Source organism: Oncorhynchus masou, unplaced genomic scaffold (genome assembly GCF_036934945.1).
Source record: "Oncorhynchus masou masou isolate Uvic2021 unplaced genomic scaffold, UVic_Omas_1.1 unplaced_scaffold_1040, whole genome shotgun sequence".
Classification (NCBI taxonomy): domain Eukaryota; kingdom Metazoa; phylum Chordata; class Actinopteri; order Salmoniformes; family Salmonidae; genus Oncorhynchus; species Oncorhynchus masou.
In genome coordinates, this window is record NW_027000101.1 from 106,552 (window position 1) to 129,723 (window position 23,172).

The window sequence follows — 23,172 nt, forward strand, 5'->3', positions numbered from 1 at the left end:
GCCCACGTCAGAGTCCAACCCTATGACTTTACAGTGCATACAAGCCCACGTCAGAGTCAAACCCTATGACTTTACAGTGCATACAAGCCCACGTCAGAGTCCAACCCTATGACTTTACAGTGCATACAAGCCCACGTCAGAGTCCAACCCTATGGCTTTACAGTGCATACAAGCCCACGTCAGAGTCCAACCCTATGGCTTTACAGTGCATACAAGCCCACGTCAGAGTCCAACCCTATGACTTTACAGTGCATACAAGCCCACGTCAGAGTCAAACCAGCCTTACGCTAACGGATAGTCAAACCAGCCTTACGCTAACGGATAGTCAAACCAGCCTTACGCTAACGGATAGTCAAACCAGCCTTACGCTAACGGATAGTCAAACCAGCCTTACGCTAACGGATAGTCAAACCAGCCTTACGCTAACGGATAGTCAAACCAGCCTTACGCTAACGGATAGTCAAACCAGCCTTACGCTAACGGATAGTCAAACCAGCCTTACGCTAACGGATAGTCAAACCAGCCTTACGCTAACGGATAGTCAAACCAGCCTTATGCTAACGGATAGTCAAACCAGCCTTATGCTAACGAAGAAGTCAAACCAGCCTTATGCTAACGAAGAAGTCAAACCAGCCGTATGCTAACGAAGAAGTCAAACCAGCCTTATGCTAACGAAGAAGTCAAACCAGCCTTATGCTAACGAAGAAGTCAAACCAGCCTTATGCTAACGAAGAAGTCAAACCAGCCGTACGCTAACGGATAGTCAAACCAGCCTTACGCTAACGGATAGTCAAACCAGCCTTATGCTAACGGATAGTCAAACCAGCCTTACGCTAACGGATAGTCAAACCAGCCTTATGCTAACGGATAGTCAAACCAGCCTTATGCTAACGGATAGTCAAACCAGCCGTATGCTAACGGATAGTCAAACCAGCCTTATGCTAACGGATAGTCAAACCAGCCTTATGCTAACGGATAGTCAAACCAGCCTTATGCTAACGGATAGTCAAACCAGCCTTATGCTAACGGATAGTCAAACCAGCCTTATGCTAACGGATAGTCAAACCAGCCTTATGCTAACGGATAGTCAAACCAGCCTTATGCTAACGGATAGTCAAACCAGCCTTATGCTAACGGATAGTCAAACCAGCCTTATGCTAACGAAGAGTCAAACCAGCCTTATGCTAACGGATAGTCAAACCAGCCTTATGCTAACGGATAGTCAAACCAGCCTTATGCTAACGGATAGTCAAACCAGCCTTATGCTAACGGATAGTCAAACCAGCCTTATGCTAACGGATAGTCAAACCAGCCTTATGCTAACGGATAGTCAAACCAGCCTTATGCTAACGGATAGTCAAACCAGCCTTACGCTAACGGATAGTCAAACCAGCATTATGCTAATGAAGGATAGAAATCACATTTAGATTAAGGTAATACATATTAACAGAACATGCAAGTCGAGGACACATCGATGTGTGGTACTTCGTACTGAATTCTGATGTGCACTTTGAACATGTTAGAATAATTGTCCACATTTACTTTTCCTCGGGTCATCAAAACGAGTAACGAACAGCTAAATCACTAGCCTATGTCAATATACTATAGTAGAAAAGTTTACCTATTCTATTGGTCAGGTTGTTGAGAAATAAATAGCCTATTTACAAAACAGACTCTGGGACAGTTGTGTGACGATAGATCCCAGATTCATACAACCAGTAAGGCCTGGGATACATAAAACAACCATGTTAAAGAGCAAATGAGTCTGATGCAACAGATCAGAACGTTCAGCTTAAAATGTTGATCAATTATTATTTCTTCACATTATAAGCGCAGCAATGCGCACAAGGCAGCAGACCGCACAAGGCAGCAGGCCGCACAAGGCAGCAGGCCGCACAAGGCAGCAGGCCGCACAAGGCAGCAGGCCCCACAAGGCAGCAGGCCGCACAAGGCAGCAGGCCGCACAAGGCAGCAGGCCGCACAAGGCAGCAGGCCCCACAAGGCAGCAGGCCCCACAAGGCAGCAGGCCGCACAAGGCAGGCACCGCACAAGGCAGCAGGCCGCCCAAGGCAGCAGGCCGCACAAGGCAGCAGGCCAAGGCAGCAGGCCGCACAAGGCAGCAGGCCACACAAGGCTATGTGCAAAAGTTTGTTCCATAATGCAATTAGCGGGAAAACACCTGTCAGAATCACACAGCACATCGGTTTCACGTGACAGAGATTAAAATATCAGTTAGAAATGTAGAGAGGAAAGACCTAATATGCTACAACTACCACGGGTCGCTAATATGACCAGGATTATCAACAACTACCACGGGTCGCTAATATGACCAGGATTATCAACAACTACCACGGGTCGCTAATATGACCAGGATTATCAACAACTACCACGGGTCGCTAATATGACCAGGATTATCAACAACTACCACGGGTCGCTAATATGACCAGGATTATCAACAACTACCACGGGTCGCTAATATGACCAGGATTATCAACAACTACCACGGGTCGCTAATATGACCAGGATTATCAACAACTACCACGGGTCGCTAATATGACCAGGATTATCAACAACTACCACGGGTCGCTAATAGGACCAGGATTATCAACAGAGGTCACCAAAACAATGGGTCCTGTACTCCAGTAGGTCAGACAGGACAGAGGGGAGGAGAGACCTGTACTCCAGTAGGTCAGACAGGACAGAGGGGAGGAGAGACCTGTACCCAGTAGGTCAGACAGGACAGAGGGGAGGAGAGACCTGTACTCCACTAGGTCAGACAGGACAGAGGGGAGGAGAGACCTGTACTCCACTAGGTCAGACAGGACAGAGGGGAGGAGAGACCTGTACTCCACTAGGTCAGACAGGACAGAGGGGAGGAGAGACCTGTACTCCAGTAGGTCAGACAGGACAGAGGGGAGGAGAGACCTGTACTCCAGTAGGTCAGACAGGACAGAGGGGAGGAGAGACCTGTACTCTACTAGGTCAGACAGGACAGAGGGGAGGAGAGACCTGTACTCCAGTAGGTCAGACAGGACAGAGGGGAGGAGAGACCTGTACACCAGTAGGTCAGACAGGACAGAGGAGAGACCTGTACTCCAGTAGGTCAGACAGGACAGAGGGGAGGAGAGACCTGTACTCCACTAGGTCAGACAGGACAGAGGGGAGGAGAGACCTGTACTCCAGTAGGTCAGACAGGACAGAGGGGAGGAGAGACCTGTACTCCAGTAGGTCAGACAGGACAGAGGGGAGGAGAGACCTGTACTCCACTAGGTCAGACAGGACAGAGGGGAGGAGAGACCTGTACTCCAGTAGGTCAGACAGGACAGAGGGGAGGAGAGACCTGTACTCCACTAGGTCAGACAGGACAGAGGGGAGGAGAGACCTGTACTCCACTAGGTCAGACAGGACAGAGGGGAGGAGAGACCTGTACTCCAGTAGGTCAGACAGGACAGAGGGGAGGAGAGACCTGTACTCCACTAGGTCAGACAGGACAGAGGGGAGGAGAGACCTGTACTCCACTAGGTCAGACAGGACAGAGGGGAGGAGAGACCTGTACTCCAGTAGGTCAGACAGGACAGAGGGGAGGAGAGACCTGTACTCCACTAGGTCAGACAGGACAGAGGGGAGGAGAGACCTGTACTCCACTAGGTCAGACAGGACAGAGGGGAGGAGAGACCTGTACTCCAGTAGGTCAGACAGGACAGAGGGGAGGAGAGACCTGTACTCCAGTAGGTCAGACAGGACAGAGGGGAGGAGAGACCTGTACTCCACTAGGTCAGACAGGACAGAGGGGAGAGAGACCTGTACTCCAGTAGGTCAGACAGGACAGAGGGGAGGAGAGACCTGTACTCCACTAGGTCAGACAGGACAGAGGGGAGGAGAGACCTGTACTCCAGTAGGTCAGACAGGACAGAGGGGAGGAGAGACCTGTACTCCAGTAGGTCAGACAGGACAGAGGGGAGGAGAGACCTGTACTCCAGTAGGTCAGACAGGACAGAGGGGAGGAGAGACCTGTACTCCACTAGGTCAGACAGGACAGAGGGGAGGAGAGACCTGTACTCCACTAGGTCAGACAGGACAGAGGGGGAGGAGAGACCTGTACTCCACTAGGTCAGACAGGACAGAGGGGAGGAGAGACCTGTACTCCACTAGGTCAGACAGGACAGAGGGGAGGAGAGACCTGTACTCCAGTAGGTCAGACAGGACAGAGGGGAGGAGAGACCTGTACTCCACTAGGTCAGACAGGACAGAGGGGGAGGAGAGACCTGTACTCCACTAGGTCAGACAGGACAGAGGGGAGGAAGAACTGTACTCCACTAGGTCAGACAGGACAGAGGGGGAGGAGAGACCTGTACTCCACTAGGTCAGACAGGACAGAGGGGAGGAGAGACCTGTACTCCAGTAGGTCAGACAGGACAGAGGAGAGACCTGTACTCCAGTAGGTCAGACAGGACAGAGGGGAGGAGAGACCTGTACTCCACTAGGTCAGACAGGACAGAGGGGAGGAGAGACCTGTACTCCACAGGTCAGACAGGACAGAGGGGAGGAGAGACCTGTACTCCAGTAGGTCAGACAGGACAGAGGGGAGGAGAGACCTGTACTCTGTAGGTCAGACAGGACAGAGGGGGAGGAGAGACTGTGTTACTAGGTCAGACAGGACAGAGGGGAGGAGAGACCTGTACTCCAGGTCAGACAGGACAGAGGGGAGGAGAGACCTGTACTCCACTAGGTCAGACAGGACAGAGGGGAGGAGAGACCTGTACTCCAGTAGGTCAGACAGGACAGAGGGGGAGGAGATACCTGTGTTCCACTAGGTCAGACAGGACAGAGTAGGAATATACCTGTGTTAGTAGGTCAGACAGGACAGAGGGGAGGAGAGACCTGTACACCAGTAGGTCAGACAGGACAGAGGGGAGGAGAGACCTGTACTCCAGTAGGTCAGACAGGACAGAGGGGAGGAGAGACCTGTACTCCACTAGGTCAGACAGGACAGAGGGGAGGATAGACCTGTGTCCACTAGGTCAGACAGGACAGAGGGGAGGAGAGACCTGTGTTCCAGTAGGTCAGACAGACAGAGGGGAGGAGAGACCTGTACACCACTAGGTCAGACAGGACAGAGATAAGAGACCTGTACTCCACTAGGTCAGACAGGACAGAGGGGAGGAGATACCTGTACTCCAGTAGGTCAGACAGGACAGAGGGAGGAGATACCTGTGTTCCACTAGGTCAGACAGGACAGAGGGGAGGAGAGACTGTGTTAGGTCAGACAGGACAGAGGGGAGAGGCCCTGGGCTTCAGACAGGACAGAGGGGAGAGGCCCTGGGCTTCAGACAGGACAGAGGGGAGAGGCCCTGGGCTTCAGACAGGACAGGAGGAGAGAGGAACAATGTCAAATGACAGGAAAGAAAGGAGAAAGAGCTCTTTCAACAGGACTAGAAGAAAAGACCATCTTCAAGAAGAGAAGCTAAATGTCATCCTCACCAAAGGCCTGGGTATAAAACAACATGAACCAAGTCCACCCACCCTCTGCGTCACCATGGAAACCGCTGGAAATGTGTCTTTGAGATGGTAGAATTATGATATAACACTGTTATAGTAACCCTGTCAGACTGACTGTAGTATAATATACTGTGTTACAGTCAGACTGACTGTAGTATAATATACTGTGTTACAGTCAGACTGACTGTAGTATAATATACTGTGTTATAGTCAGTCTGACTGTAGTATAATATACTGTGTTATAGTCAGTCTGACTGTAGTATAATATACTGTGTTACAGTCAGACTGACTGTAGTATAATATACTGAGTTATAGTCAGTCTGACTGTAGTATAATATACTGAGTTACAGTCAGACTGACTGTAGTATAATATACTGTGTTATAGTCAGTCTGACTGTAGTATAATGTACTGTGTTACAGTCAGTCTGACTGTAGTATAATATACTGTGTTATAGTCAGTCTGACTGTAGTATAATATACTGTGTTATAGTCAGTCTGACTGTAGTATAATATACTGTGTTATAGTCAGACTGACTGTAGTATAATATACTGTGTTATAGTAACCCTGTCAGACTGACTGTAGTATAATATACTGTGTTATAGTCAGACTGACTGTAGTATAATATACTGTGTTATAGTCAGTCTGACTGTAGTATAATATACTGTGTTACAGTCAGACTGACTGTAGTATAATATACTGTGTTATAGTAACCCTGTCAGACTGACTGTAGTATAATATACTGTGTTATAGTCAGTCTGACTGTAGTATAATATACTGTGTTACAGTCAGACTGACTGTAGTATAATATACTGTGTTACAGTCAGACTGACTGTAGTATAATATACTGTGTTATAGTCAGTCTGACTGTAGTATAATATACTGTGTTACAGTCAGACTGACTGTAGTATAATATACTGTGTTACAGTAACCCTGTCAGTCTGACTGTAGTATAATATACTGTGTTACAGTCAGTCTGACTGTAGTATAATATACTGTGTTACAGTCAGACTGACTGTAGTATAATATACTGTGTTATAGTCAGTCTGACTGTGGTATAATATACTGTGTTATAGTAACCCTGTCAGTCTGACTGTAGTATAATATACTGTGTTACAGTCAGTCTGACTGTAGTATAATATACTGTGTTACAGTCAGTCTGACTGTGGTATAATATACTGTGTTATAGTAACCCTGTCAGTCTGACTGTAGTATAATATACTGTGTTACAGTCAGACTGACTGTAGTATAATATACTGTGTTATAGTCAGTCTGACTGTAGTATAATATACTGTGTTACAGTCAGACTGACTGTAGTATAATATACTGTGTTACAGTCAGACTGACTGTAGTATAATATACTGTGTTACAGTCAGACTGACTGTAGTATAATATACTGTGTTACAGTCAGACTGACTGTAGTATAATATACTGTGTTATAGTCAGACTGACTGTAGTATAATATACTGTGTTATAGTCAGTCTGACTGTAGTATAATATACTGTGTTACAGTCAGTCTGACTGTAGTATAATATACTGTGTTATAGTCAGTCTGACTGTAGTATAATATACTGTGTTATAGTAACCCTGTCAGACTGACTGTAGTATAATATACTGTGTTATAGTCAGACTGACTGTAGTATAATATACTGTGTTACAGTCAGACTGACTGTAGTATAATATACTGTGTTATAGTAACCCTGTCAGTCTGACTGTAGTATAATATACTGTGTTACAGTCAGACTGACTGTAGTATAATATACTGTGTTATAGTAACCCTGTCAGACTGACTGTAGTATAATATACTGTGTTATAGTCAGACTGACTGTAGTATAATATACTGTGTTATAGTCAGACTGACTGTAGTATAATATACTGTGTTATAGACTGACTGTAGTATAATATACTGTGTTATAGTCAGACTGACTGTAGTATAATATACTGTGTTATAGTCAGACTGACTGTAGTATAATATACTGTGTTACAGTCAGACTGACTGTAGTATAATATACTGTGTTATAGTCAGACTGACTGTAGTATAATATACTGTGTTATAGTCAGACTGACTGTAGTATAATATACTGTGTTATAGTCAGACTGACTGTAGTATAATATACTGTGTTATAGTCAGACTGACTGTAGTATAATAATATACTGTGTTACAGTCAGTCTGACTATAGTATAATATACTGTGTTATAGTAACCCTGTCAGTCTGATTGTAGTATAATATACTGTGTTATAGTCAGACTGACTGTAGTATAATGTACTGTGTTATAGTAACCCTGTCAGTCTGATTGTAGTATAATATACTGTGTTACAGTCAGACTGACTGTATTATCAGTCTGACTGATATGACATCATAAAGGAGTACATATCATACCCTGAACCCAAAAGAGGCCAATCCTAAAAGCTGAGTGTGTGTGTGTGTGTGTTTTAAAGTGTGTTTTCCTGCAATTCTACACATTTTGCCATGTGTGTGTGTTTGAATTCCACACATTTTGCCATGTGGCTGAGAGAACTTACTCAGGTCATTGTTCTTGGTGATAGCAGCAGCAGCTCTTGCCCGTGGGCCTTGCTGACAGAAGTGGTAGCCAAACTTCACTATGCTGTTGTTGTCCTCCAGCATCTTAGCCATCTCCATCTCTACTGAAGTCCCCAGCTGCTGCCTCTGTAGAGACACACACAAGGCACACACATCAAGAACCACACACACACATCAAGAACCACACACACACATCAAGAACCACACACACACATCAAGAACCACACACACACACACTCCGCTTGGTCTGACTCCTGGAGAAGAACATTTGAATTCCACACATTTTTTAGATGCCCTGAGTTGACCACATTGACAAAATTTTGCCATGTGGCTGAGAGTTAATTTTTTTGCCATGTGGCTGAGAGAACATTTGAATTCCACACATTTTGCCATGTGGCTGAGAGAACATTTGAATTCTACACATTTTGCCATGTGGCTGAGAGAACATTTGAATTCCACACATTTTGCCATGTGGCTGAGAGAACATTTGAATTCTACACATTTTGCCATGTGGCTGAGAGAACATTTCAATCCTACACCATTTTGCCATGTCTTAAGCAATCTGAGTGACTCAAACGTTGTAACTGAATGAACCCGGGGGCCCCACATCACAATAAATGTTTTTGAATTCTAGATTCTCCCTGACGTCCTAAATGTTCGCTGACTGTTAGATGACCTTTCTCTGTTTAGATTTTCTACTTTAGATCTGGTTTTAAGTTCCAGCTGAAAACTTTTTTACCATCCTGAAAAATTGGACAAAAACCCCTGTGGTGAGTGAGTGTGTGTATAGTTAGTGTGATCATGTATGTGTGTATAGTTAGTGTGATCATGTATGTGTGTATAGTTAGTGTGATCATGTATGTGTGTATAGTTAGTGTGATCATGTATGTGTGTATAGTTAGTGTGATCATGTATGTGTGTATAGTTAGTGTGATCATGTATGTGTGTATAGTTAGTGTGATCATGTATGTGTGTATAGTTAGTGTGATCATGTATGTGTGTATAGTTAGTGTGATCATGTATGTGTGTATTTAGTGTGATCATGTATGTGTGTATAGTTAGTGTGATCATGTATGTGTGTATAGTTATGTGTGATTTAGTGTGTGTATTATGTATGTGTGTATAGTTAGTGTGATCATGTATGTGTGTATAGTTAGTGTGATCATGTATGTGTGTATTTAGTGTGATGTGTGTTTATATTTAGTGTGTGTATAGTTAGTGTGATCATGTATGTGTGTATTTAGTGTGATGTGTGTTTATATTTAGTGTGTGTAGTTAGTGTGATCATGTATGTGTGTATTTAGTGTGATGTGTGTTTATATTTAGTGTGTGTAGTTAGTGTGATCATGTATGTGTGTATTTAGTGTGATGTGTGTTTATATTTAGTGTGTGTATAGTTAGTGTGATCATGTATGTGTGTATTTAGTGTGATTAGTGTGTTTATATTTAGTGTGTGTGTGTTTATAGTTGTAGTGTGTGATCATGTATGTGTGTATTTAGTGTGATGTGTGTTTATATTTAGTGTGTGTAGTTAGTGTGATCATGTATGTGTGTATTTAGTGTGATGTGTGTTTATATTTATCTCAGTCAGTGTGTGTAGTTAGTGTGATCATGTATGTGTGTATTTAGTGTGATGTGTGTTTATATTTAGTGTGTGTATAGTTAGTGTGATCATGTATGTGTGTATTTAGTGTGATGTGTGGTTTATATTTTGTGTGTGTATAGTTAGTGTGATCATGTATGTGTGTATTTAGTGTGATGTGTGTTTATATTTAGTGTGTGTATAGTTAGTGTGATCATGTATGTGTGTATTTAGTGTGATGTGTGTTTATATTTAGTGTGTGTATAGTTAGTGTGATCATGTATGTGTGTATTTAGTGTGATGTGTGTTTATATTTAGTGTGTATAGTTAGTGTGATCATGTATGTGTGTATTTAGTGTGATGTGTGTTTATATTTAGTGTGTGTATAGTTAGCGTGATCATGTATGTGTGTATTTAGTGTGATGTGTGTTTATATTTAGTGTGTGTGTTACCTGGTTATCTATCTTGATCTCAGTCAGTGTGTGTGTGTGTGTGTGTGTGGTGTCAATCTTGATCTTGTGTGTGTGTGTGTTACCTGGTTGTCTCTTGATCTCAGTCAGTTGTGATCTCAGTCAGTGTGTGTGTGTGTGTGTGTGTGTTACCTGGTTGTCTATCTTGATCTCAGTCAGTGTGTGTGTGTGTGTGTGTGTGTGTGTGTTACCTGGTTGTCTATCTTGATCTCAGTCAGTGTGTGTGTGTGTGTGTGTGTGTGTGTGTGGTTGTCAATCTTGATCTCAGTCAGTGTGTGTGTGTGTGTGTGTGTGTGTTACCTGGTTGTCTATCTTGATCTCAGTCAGTGTGTCGTTGTCTCGGAGAGCGTCCACCAGAGCAGCAGCACCAGCGCTGGTGATGAAGTTAGACTCCAGGTTGAGACTCCGCAACGACTTGTTCTCCTTCAGCATCTCACTCATCGCCTGGGAGGGGGGGTAGTTAGGAGTGGGTTGGAGCAAAAACCTGCACACACTTCTTCCCTACCCACAGACAGACAGCCAGACATCTACAGACAGACATACAGACACCCAGGCAGACAGACATACAGACACCCAGGCAGACAGACAGACAGACACCCAGGCAGACACCCAGACAGACACCCAGACAGACACCCAGACAGACAGACAGACAGACACCCAGACAGACAGACAGACAGACACCCAGACAGACAGACACCCAGACAGACACCCAAGACAGACAGACATCCACAGACAGACAGACAGACACCCAGACAGACAGACAGACACCCACCCAGACAGACAGACACCCAGACAGACACCCAGGCAGACAGACAGACACCCAGGCAGGCAGACAGACACCCAGGCAGGCAGACAGACACCCAGGCAGGCAGACAGACACCAGACAGACAGACAGACAGGCAGACACCCAGACAGACAGACAGACAGACAGACACCCAGACAGACAGACACCCAGACAGACACCCAGACAGACACCCAGACAGACACCCAGGCAGACAGACACCCAGACAGACACCCAGACAGACAGACAGACAGACAGACAGACAGACAGACAGACAGACAGACAGACAGACAGACAGACACCCAGGCAGACACCCAGGCAGACAGACAGACAGACAGACAGACAGACACACAGACAGACAGACAGACACCTACAGACAGACACCCAGACAGACAGACACCCAGACAGACAGACAGACAGACACAGACAGACAGACAGACAGACAGACAGACAGACAGACAGACAGACAGACACCGACAGACAGACAGACACCCACACAGACAGACACCCAGACAGACAGACAGACAGACACCCAGACAGACAGACAGACAGACAGAGAGACAGAGAGACAGACAGACAGACAGACAGACACCCACCACAGCGATGGGGTCGTTGCTCCGTGTGGCGGCGAGGCTGAACTTCTTGACGTGTGTGTTCCTCTCCATGGCCTTGGCAAACTCCTTCAGCGTGGGAATGGGAATGTTCTGGAACACCAGGAAAATACAGGAGAATCACTTCTTGTCTCATTGTGTGTGTGTCAGTGAGTTTATATATATATATATATATATATATAAAAAATAAATAAACAATGTGTGTGTTTCTGTGTGTCTGCAAGCGTGTGTGTGTCTGTGTCTGCGTGTCTGTGTGTGTGCAAGTGTCGTGTGTGTGTGTGCGTCTGCGTGTGTGTCTGCGTGTGCGTGTGTGTGTCGTATGCGTGTGCGTGTCTGCGTGTGTGCGTCTGCGTATGTGTGTGTCTGCGTGTGTGTGTGTGTGTGTGTCTGTGTGTGTGTGTCTGCGTGTGTGTGTCTGCGTGTGTGTGTGTGTCTGCGTGTGTGCGTGTGTGTCTGCGTGTGTGCGTGTCTGCGTATGTGTGTGTGCGTGTGTGTATGCGTGTGCGTGTCTGCTTATGTGTGTGTGCTGCGTGTGTGTGTGTGTACCTTGATGTTGTTGAGGTTAACCTCCGTCAGCGCAGCGTCGTTGTTTCTTATCCTCTGCAGAGTGTCGTCTACGTTAGTGGGGTTGGGAGGCTCATCAAACACGGGTTCATCTTCTCCCCTTCACCACGTCTGAAATAGATCCATCTGTATCCATCACACCTCATTTATATAGGAGGACTGGTCACCAAACAACCAGGTGGAACCCAGAGCAAATATAACCCTGGTTATGTTGGGGTTAGTAGTGTAGTGTTACATGGAGGTAACTGTGTTTAGGTTGGGGGTAACTGCATGGAGGTAACTGTGTTTAGGTTGGGGTTGCATGGAGGTAACTGTGTTTAGGTTGTGGTTACATTGGGTTGCGTTGTGGTTACATTGCGGTTGCGTTGTGGTTACATTGCGGTTGCGTTGTGGTTACATTGCGGTTGCGTTGTGGTTACATTGCGGTTGAGTTATTTATGGTTACATTGCGGTTGAGTTATGGTTACATTGCGGTTGTGTTGTGGTTACATTGCGGTTGTGTTGTGGTTACATTGCGGTTGCGTTGTGGTTACATTGCGGTTGAGTTGTGGTTACATTGCGGTTGAGTTATTTATGGTTACATTGCGGTTGAGTTATTTATGGTTACATTGCGGTTGCGTTGTGGTTACATTGCGGTTGCGTTGTGGTTACATTGCGGTTGCGTTGTGGTTACATTGCGGTTGCGTTGTGGTTACATTGCGGTTGCGTTGTGGTTACATTGCGGTTGCGTTGTGGTTACATTGCGGTTGTGTTGTGGTTACATTGCGGTTGTGTTGTGGTTACATTGCGGTTGCGTTGTGGTTACATTGCGGTTGCGTTGTGGTTACATTGCGGTTGCGTTATGCTTACATTGTGGTTGTGTTATGGTTACATTGTGGTTGTGTAATGGTTACATTGTGGTTGTGTAATGGTTACATTGTGGTTGTGTACTCACTGTTGTATCCTCCGTCTTTACTGCTGGTTCCATCGTAGCTCTGGGTGCTGGTCACCAGGGTATGGACACCTAGGATGGCTGTGGACAAACACACAACAACAGGCTTAGTGTTTGTGTACCATGGGACAAGCCTGGCTGACAGTGTGTATGAAAGACTCCTGTATTTAGCTGTTCTTGGAGAGACTGGAGACAGTAAGATACACAGATCCTTCTAACGCAGAGAGAGAGAGAGAGAGAGACAGAGAGAGAGAGAGAGAGACACAGAGGGAAAGATACACAGATCCTTCTAACGCAGAGAGAGAGAGAGAGAGAGAGAGAGAGAGGCTGTGTGTGTCTGTCCCTAAGAAGACAGCCTACCTACCCCCTCCCCCTTACCTGCCAGGTCACAGAGTTCAGTGTCGGTAGCACTGGACAGGGCCTCTTCTAGTTCCGGGTCAAGGGTCGTTACCTCTTCCTGACGAGACTCGATGGGCCGCTGCTTGGGAACAAATGCCTTGCCTACAGAGAGAGGCAGAGCGAGAGGGGAGAGAGATGGGAGAGGGAAAGGGGGGAGAGGGGGAATGGGGAGAGGGAAGGGAGGAGATGGGGAGGGAGAGGAGAGAGAGAGGAGATGGGAGAGAGGAAAGAGAGAGGAAAGGGAGAGAGGGAGATGGGAGAGGGAAAGGGGAGAGAGGGAGATGGGAGAGAGGGAGAAGGGGAGAGGAGAGAGATGGGAGAGGGGAAAGGGAGAGAGAGGGAGAGAGGAGATGGGAGAGAGGACAGAGGAGATGGGAGAGGGAAAGGGAGAGAGAGAGAGAGGGAAAGGGAGAGAGGAGATGGGAGAGAGAGATGGGATGGAGAGAGGGAAAGGGAGAGAGAGGGAGAGAGATGGGAGAGAGGGAAAGGGAGAGAGAGAGGAGATGGGAGAGAGGGAAAGGGAGAGAGGAAAGGGAGAGAGGGAGGGAGAGAGGAAAGGGAAGAGAGAGAGGAGATGGGAGAGGGGAAGCCGAGGGAATGGGAGAGAGGGAAAGGGAGAGAGGAAAGGGAGAGAGAGGAGATGGGAGAGAGAGGAGATGGGAGAGAGAAAGGGAGAGAGAGGAGAGATGGGAGAGAGGGAAAGGGAGAGAGAGAGAGATGGGAGAGAGGGAAAGGGAGGGGAGAGAGAGAGGAGAGGGAGGGATGGGAGAGAGGGAGGGATGGGAGAGAGGAAAGGGAGGAGAGAGAGGGAGATGAGAGAGGAGATGGGAGAGAGGGGAAAGGAGAGAGAGAGAGAGGGAGAGAGAAAGGGAGAGAGAGAGGGAGAGAGGGAGGAGATGGGAGAGAGGGAAAGGGAGAGAGAGAGAGAGATGGGAGAGAGGGAAAGAGGGAGAGAGGGAGAGAGGAGATGGGAGAGAGGGAAAGGGAGAGAGAGAGATGGGAGAGAGGGAAAGGGAGAGAGAGGAGATGGGAGAGAGGGAAAGGGAGAGAGAAAGAGGGAGAGAGGGAGGGAGATGAGAAAGGGAGAGAAGAGTGAGAACCTGACTCGGCAGATGTATCCAACTTCCTGTTGACCCTCTGGTCTCTTCTGTACAGGTCATTCCCCAGCTGACACAGGAAGGACCACAATGCATTGCAGAAGTGAAGGCGGTCAGCCAGAGAACCACTGTTTATTTTTCATGTCCAGAGAGACAGAGAAACAATCACCCCTGCTAATAAACTCATCAATATAGTCAATACTGCATATGAAACAACAACCAATAAGTTAGTAGTAGATGGAGTTGAAAGGGAGTCTGATGAACTCACTAATATCATTTTTATGTCTCCGCCGTGCAGTTTGAAGGAAGGCGCTAACTAGCGTTAGCACAATGACTGGGAGTCTATGGGTATCAGCCGCTGGTTGGCTCCAACTTCCTTCATACTGGACACGGAGACATAAAAATGGTATCCGCTAGTTAATGGGACCCTGGGGTCGTAGAAAAAAGGGCTTCGTTGTTAAAATCCCCAAGTTGCCCTTTAACTTGGAGATCGTTTTCTCCTCCCATCCTCAGTGGTTCAAAAACTACTTGGGATGTTAAAACGCTTCCAGGGTAAACTAAAACTACTAAACCAAATACAAAATGGAGATATATTGAACCCAGGGGATGATACAGGATATTGAGGTTATGGTTTATATATATATATATCCTAGATCTCCCCCTGGGTTCAACACTAGCAGGGTCCTGAATCTCCCCTGGGTTAATATAGTTTGGGTCCTGTATATATATATAAAATCATATGTATGTATAGTATGTATATATTTATTTTAAATACCTATAATGAGGATTCCATTACCAAAATAAACGCTAGACAATCAGACCGTCATTGAATTTGTTAATATGTTTGGAGCATAAGAACACAACATTAGCCATGTCAAAATGCGTAGAATTGTAGGAAATTAGCTTTGAAACCACTAAATGTTTTCTTGACCGCAAAGATGGGGGCCTCATCGGACAGAACTCAGCTGTACAGACACCCCCTTTTTTTCTCCTCTCTCTCTCTCGTTCTACTACCCTCTCTCACCCCAATTCCATCATATCCAATTCCCGATCTTGTCTCATTGCAACTTCCCAACTGGCTCGGGAAAGGCAAAGGTTGATTCATGCGTCCTCAGAAACATGACTTGCCAAAATGAGTTTCCTAACACCTGTCAGCTTAACCCAGCCGCACCAATGTGTCGGAGGAAACACCATTCAACTGACAATCGAAGTCAGCCTGCAGGTGCCCGGCCCGCCATAAGGAGTCGCTAGTGCACGATAAGCCAACTAAAGGCCCCCCCCCCTGGCCAAACCCTCCCCTAACGACGCTGGGCCAATTGTGCGCCGCCCTATGGGACTCCTGGTCACGGTCAGTTGTGTGACACAGCCTGGGATCAAACCCGGGTCTGTAGTGACACCTCAAACATTCCCTTAGACCACTACACCACTCGGGAGCCCCCAAGACCCGTTTTGCTCCAGAAACAAACTCTGCATTGTTACAAATAATGTCATAATAACACTCAATGTATGAAGAAATGGTCCCAATGGCCCATTCTCAAATCTACATTCAGTTCGATGTTTTGAAGAAGGGTTTTATTGATCTATTTTCTACTTAATCTTTAGTCTGTGTATATTCTTTCACCACATCTAGTCATAGGATGAAGGGGCAATCTTTGTGGTTCCTAATATGATATCTGAGTGAGACGAACTACCAAAAATCTAAAATGGCACAGCGTGTCCTCCGGCCGGGGAGTCAACCATGATAACAAGTTTAGATAGCTGCCCGCAAAACTAACTTAGCAGCCTAAACATGTGTGTTTGCTGACATGGGCTAATTGACTGACTATCAGTGAATGACATAAGCAGGAAAAACTGCTTATGCACAACCAAAATTTAGTAATTGCAACTTGTGTATTCTACTTATCTAACTGTCAACAGTAAGTTGAGACCCCGACGGGGAGGGGGGGGGGATTTATCTGCCAGTTGCCCGTCCCTGCTTTAGAGTCTAGAGTTGCGAGTAACTTTCCCAAAATCCCACAAAAGATTCCAGGATTCAGGACCCATCTCGTGTTGAACCCAGGGGAGATACAGGACCCTGCTAGTGTTGAACCCAGGGGAGATACAGGACCCATCTAGTGTTGAACCCAGGGAGATAAGGACCCCTGCTAGTGTTGAACCCAGGGGAGATACAGGACCCATCTAGTGTTGAACCCAGGGGAGATACAGGACCCTGCTAGTGTTGAACCCAGGGGAGATACAGGACCCATCTAGTGTTGAACCCAGGGGAGATACAGGACCCTACTAGGTGTTGAACCCAGGGGAGATACAGGACCCATCTAGTGTTGAACCCAGGGGAGATACAGGACCCATCTAGTGTTGGACCCAGGGGAGATACAGGACCCTGCTAGTGTTGAACCCAGGGGAGATACAGGACCCTGCTAGTGTTGAACCCAGGGGAGATACAGGACCCTGCTAGTGTTGAACCCAGGGGAGATACAGGACCCTGCTAGTGTTGAACCCAGGGGAGATACAGGACCCATCTAGTGTTGAACCCAGGGGAGATACAGGACCCATCTAGTGTTGAACCCAGGGGAGATACAGGACCCATCTAGTGTTGAACCCAGGGGAGATTCAGGACCCATCTAGTGTTGAACCCAGGGGAGATACAGGACCCTGCTAGTGTTGAACCCAGGGGGAGATTCAGGACCCATCTAGTGTTGAACCCAGGGGAGATACAGGACCCATCTAGTGTTGAACCCAGGGGAGATACAGGACCCTGCTAGTGTTGAACCCAGGGAGATACAGGACCCATCTAGTGTTGAACCCAGGGGAGATACAGGACCCATCTAGTGTTGAACCCAGGGGAGATTCAGGACCCAATTGAACCCAGGGAGATACAGGACCCTCTAGTGTTGAACCCAGGGGAGATACAGGACCCTGCTAGTGTTGAACCCAGGGGAGATACAGGACCCTGCTAGTGTTGAACCCAGGGAGATACAGGACCCATCTAGTGTTGAACCCAGGGGAGATACAGGACCCTCTGTGTTGAACCCAGGGGAGATACAGTGTTGAACCCAGGGGAGATACAGTGCTAGTGTTGAACCCAGGGGAGATACAGGACCCTGCTAGTGTTGACCCCAGGGGAGATACAGGACCCTACTAGTGTTGAACCCAGGGGAGATACAGGACCCTACTGGTGTTGAACCCAGGGGAGATACAGGACCCTACTAGTGTTGAACCCAAGATACAGGACCCTCTACTAGAACCCAGGGGAGATGGACCCTTGAACCCAGGGGAGATACAGGACCCAGGGAGATACTACTAGTGTTGAACCCAGGGGAGATACAGGACCCTATCTAGTGTTGAACCCAGGGGAGATACAGGACCCTACTGTGTTGAACCCAGGGAGATACAGGACCCTTGTTGAACCCAGGGAGATACAGGACTCTACTAGATACAGGACCCTACTAGTGTTGAACCCAGGGGAGATACAGGACTGACTATCAGTGAACCCAGGGGATACAGGACCCTACTAGTGTTGAACCCAGGGGAGATACAGGACCCTGCTAGTGTTGAACCCAGGGGAGATACAGGACCCTCTAGTGTTGAACCCAGGGGAGATACAGGACCCTGTGTAGTGTTGAACCCAGGGGAGATACAGGACCCTAACTAGTGTTGAACCCAGGGGAGATACAGGACCCTACTAGTGTTGAACCCAGGGGAGATACAGGACCCTATCTAGTGTTGAACCCAGGGGAGATACAGGACCCTCTAGTGTTGAACCCAGGGGAGATACAGGACCCTACTGGTGTTGAACCCAGGGGAGATACAGGACCCTACTGGTGTTGAACCCAGGGGAGATACAGGACCCTGCTAGTGTTGAACCCAGGACCCTACTGTGTTGAACCCAGGGGAGATACAGGACCCTACTAGTGTTGAACCCAGGGGAGATACAGGACCCTGCTAGTGTTGAACCCAGGGGGACCCTGCTATGTTGAACCCCCTGCTAGTGTTGAACCCAGGGGAGATACAGGACCCTGCTAGTGTTGAACCCAGGGGAGATACAGGACCCTGCTAGTGTTGAACCCAGGGGAGATACAGGACCCTGCTAGTGTTGAACCCAGGGGAGATACAGGACCCTGCTAGTGTTGAACCCAGGGGAGACCCTACTAGGACCCATCTAGTGTTGAACCCAGGGAGATACAGGACCCTGCTAGTGTTGAACCCAGGGGAGATACAGGACCCTGCTAGTGTTGAACCCAGGGAGATACAGGACCCTGCTGGTGTTGAACCCAGGGGAGATACAGGACCCATCTAGTGTTGAACCCAGGGGAGATACAGGACCCATCTAGTGTTGAACCCAGGGGAGATACAGGACCCTACTAGTGTTGAACCCAGGGGAGATACAGGACCCTGCTAGTGTTGAACCCAGGGGAGATACAGGACCCTGCTAGTGTTGAACCCAGGGGAGATACAGGACCCTGCTAGTGTTGAACCCAGGGGAGATACAGGACCCTGCTAGTGTTGAACCCAGGGGAGATACAGGACCCATCTAGTGTTGAACCCAGGGGAGATACAGGACCCTGCTAGTGTTGAACCCAGGGGAGATACAGGACCCTGCTAGTGTTGAACCCAGGGGAGATACAGGACCCTGCTAGTGTTGAACCCAGGGGAGATACAGGACCCATCTAGTGTTGAACCCAGGGGAGATACAGGACCCTGCTAGTGTTGAACCCAGGGGAGATACAGGACCCTGCTAGTGTTGAACCCAGGGGAGATACAGGACCCTGCTAGTGTTGAACCCAGGGGAGATACAGGACCCTACTAGTGTTGAACCCAGGGGAGATACAGGACCCACTAGTGTTGAACCCAGGGGAGATACAGGACCCTGCTAGTGTTGAACCCAGGGAGATACAGGACCCTGCTAGTGTTGAACCCAGGGGAGATACAGGACCCATCTAGTGTTGAACCCAGGGGAGATACAGGACCCTGCTAGTGTTGAACCCAGGGGAGATACAGGACCCATCTAGTGTTGAACCCAGGGGAGATACAGGACCTTGCTAGTGTTGAACCCAGGGGAGATACAGGACCTTGCTAGTGTTGAACCCAGGGGAGATACAGGACCCTACTGGTGTTGAACCCAGGGGAGATACAGGACCTTGCTAGTGTTGAACCCAGGGGAGATACAGGACCCTACTAGTGTTGAACCCAGGGGAGATACAGGACCCTGCTAGTGTTGAACCCAGGGGAGATACAGGACCCTGCTAGTGTTGAACCCAGGGGAGATACAGGACCCTGCTGGTGTTGAACCCAGGGGAGATACAGGACCCTGCTAGTGTTGAACCCAGGGGAGATACAGGACCCTGCTCTAGTGTTGAACCCAGGGGAGATACAGGACCCTGCTAGTGGTGAACCCAGGGAGATACAGGACCCATCTAGTGTTGAACCCAGGGGAGATACAGGACCCTGCTGGTGTTGAACCCAGGGGAGATACAGGACTCTACTAGTGTTGAACCCAGGGGAGATACAGGACCCTACTGGTGTTGAATCCCCGGGGACTGCATTCGGTCTTCAACAAGGTCCGTAGGGCCGCAATGAAAATTGGTTATATTTCCTTACCATCAAAATTTGCAAAAAAAAAAAAAATATCCTCTATCATTTTGGGGGAATTTGATGCTCCTTGACTGTCTCATTCTGGTGTTTATCAGAGCTGGACACAGTCAAACTGTATGACTCTATGTCCATTATTAGTTGTACAGGTTCGATTTGGTTTGAGTCATTTTAAAGTATATTGAGTTTGTTTCCCCAACAAAAACAACATTTTGTGTATTTATTGTGTTGTACTCAAACCCACGCCGGGACGGATTGGACGGATCCAGCCCGCGGGTCGTATGTTTGACACCCCTGCTCCAACCCTTCCTATCTGGACGGGTTATATTGTTCCTCTAGGAAGCACATCGACTGCTTAGCTCTGACTGTCCGCGCGTGTGTGTGTGTGTTCCAGTCTGTAATTGTATAATACAGCTATCATTATTCTCAATTATGTCTATTTGAACTAACACTACATTAGTCAATGTTTCATGTCACACACGCACACGCACACACACACACACACACACACACACACACACACACACACACACACACACACACACACACACACACACACACACACACACACACACACACACACACACACACAGTATTCTATTTCCCATTACACACATTTTCCGTGCTCTCACTCTCTCTGCCTGCATATCTATACACCAGTCTGTAATTACTGTACCTAGGAATGACATCACCACCAGCGAACCAGAGCACACGCCCCAGAACCCATATCTTACAGATGAACACACACAAGACATTTCCATTACTCATATACTTGTCTTGTTTAGTTCATTTTCTCTGAGCTGTGTTGAGATTGATGTCATGATGTTTCTGCTCTGGGGTCTCTAGAGGTCATTTTATCCATAACGCTAACTCCTAGTGGCTAAAGTATATTAGCTGCTCCAACTCAATCGGAGGTCATTTTATCCATAACGTGGCTAAAGTATATTAGCTGCTAACTCCTAGTGGCTAAAGTATATTAGCTGCTCCAACTCAATCGGAGGTTGTTTTATCCATAACGCTAACTCCTAGTGGCTAAAGTATATTAGCTGCTCCAACTCAATCGGAGGTCATTTTATCCATAACGCTAACTCCTAGTGGCTAAAGTATATTAGCTGCTCCAACTCAATCGGAGGTCATTTTATCCATAACGCTAACTCCTAGTGGCTAAAGTATATTAGCTGCTCCAACTCAATCGGAGGTTGTTTTACCCATAACGCTAACTCCTAGCGGCTAATGTATATTAGCTGCTCCAACTCGTTCGGAGGTTGTTTTATCCATAACGCTAACTCCTAGCGGCTAATGTGTGTCTACTACAGCGGTCTTTAGAGAACACATCAACAGAGCCAGAGACAAGACACACAGAGAGAGAGAGAGAGGGCTAGAGAGAGCAAAGGAAGGGGCTAGAGAGAGAGCGAGGGCTAGTACAATGTGTTCTACTGCAGGACGGACTGTATCTAAGTGGTACAGTGTGTTCTACTGCAGGATGGACTGTATCTAAGTGTGTTCTACTGCAGGATGGACTGTATCTAAGTGTGTTCTACTGCAGGATGGACTGTATCTAAGTGGTACAGTGTGTTCTACTGCAGGATGGACTGTATCTAAGTGTGTTCTACTACAGGATAGACTGTATCTAAGTGGTACAGTGTGTTATACAGTGTACAGTGTGTTCTACTGCAGGATGGACTGTATCTAAGTGTGTTCTACTGCAGGATGGACTGTATCTAAGTGGTACAGTGTGTTCTACTGCAGGATGGACTGTATCTAAGTGGTACAGTGTGTTCTACTGCAGGATGGACTGTATCTAAGTGGTACAGTGTGTTCTACTGCAGGATGGACTGTATCTAAGTGGTACAGTGTGTTCTACTGCAGGATGGACTGTATCTAAGTGGTACAGTGTGTTCTACTGCAGGATGGACTGTATCTAAGTGGTACAGTGTGTTCTACTGCAGGATGGACTGTATCTAAGTGGTACAGTGTGTTCTACTGCAGGATGGACTGTATCTAAGTGGTACAGTGTGTTCTACTGCAGGATGGACTGTATCTAAGTGGTACAGTGTGTTCTACTGCAGGATGGACTGTATCTAAGTGGTACAGTGTGTTCTACTGCAGGATGGACTGTATCTAAGTGGTACAGTGTGTTCTACTGCAGGATGGACTGTATCTAAGTGGTACAGTGTGTTCTACTGCAGGATGGACTGTATCTAAGTGGTACAGTGTGTTCTACTGCAGGATGGACTGTATCTAAGTGGTACAGTGTGTTCTACTGCAGGACTGTATCTAAGTGGACTGTATCTAAGTGGTACAGTGTGTTCTACTGCAGGATGGACTGTGTTCTACTGCAGGATGGACTGTATCTAAGTGGTACAGTGTGTTCTACTGCAGGATGGACTGTATCTAAGTGGTACAGTGTGTTCTACTGCAGGATGGACTGTATCTAAGTGGTACAGTGTGTTCTACTGCAGGATGGACTGTATCTAAGTGTTCTACTGCAGGATGGACTGGTGGTACAGTGTGTTCTACTGCAGGATGGACTGTATCTAAGTGGTACAGTGTGTCTACTGCAGGATGGACTGTATCTAAGTGGTACAGTGTGTTCTACTGCAGGATGGACTGTATCTAAGTGGTACAGTGTGTTCTACTGCAGGATGGACTGTATCTAAGTGGTACAGTGTGTTCTACTGCAGGATGGACTGTATCTAAGTGGTACAGTGTGTTCTACTGCAGGATGGACTGTATCTAAGTGGTACAGTGTGTTCTACTGCAGGATGGACTGTATCTAAGTGGTACAGTGTGTTCTACTGCAGGATGGACTGTATCTAAGTGGTACAGTGTGTTCTACTGCAGGATGGACTGTATCTAAGTGGTACAGTGTGTTCTACTGCAGGATGGACTGTATCTAAGTGGTACAGTGTGTTCTACTGCAGGATGGACTGTATCTAAGTGGTACAGTGTGTTCTACTCTGCTCTGTCTGGTGGTGTGTGTTCTACTGCAGGATGGATTATCAAGTCTGTGTTCTACTGCAGGATGGACTGTATCTAAGTGGTACAGTGTGTTCTACTGCCTGTATCTAAGTGGTAACCCTGCTCTGTCTTTGTCTATTTCAGTCT

General features: G+C 47.1%; 1 pseudogene; it reads right to left on the bottom strand.

Moving 5' to 3' along the window:
• Nucleotides 1–23,172, bottom strand: part of LOC135528814 (tropomodulin-3-like) — a 35,106-nt pseudogene that overhangs the window by 1,847 nt on the left and 10,087 nt on the right.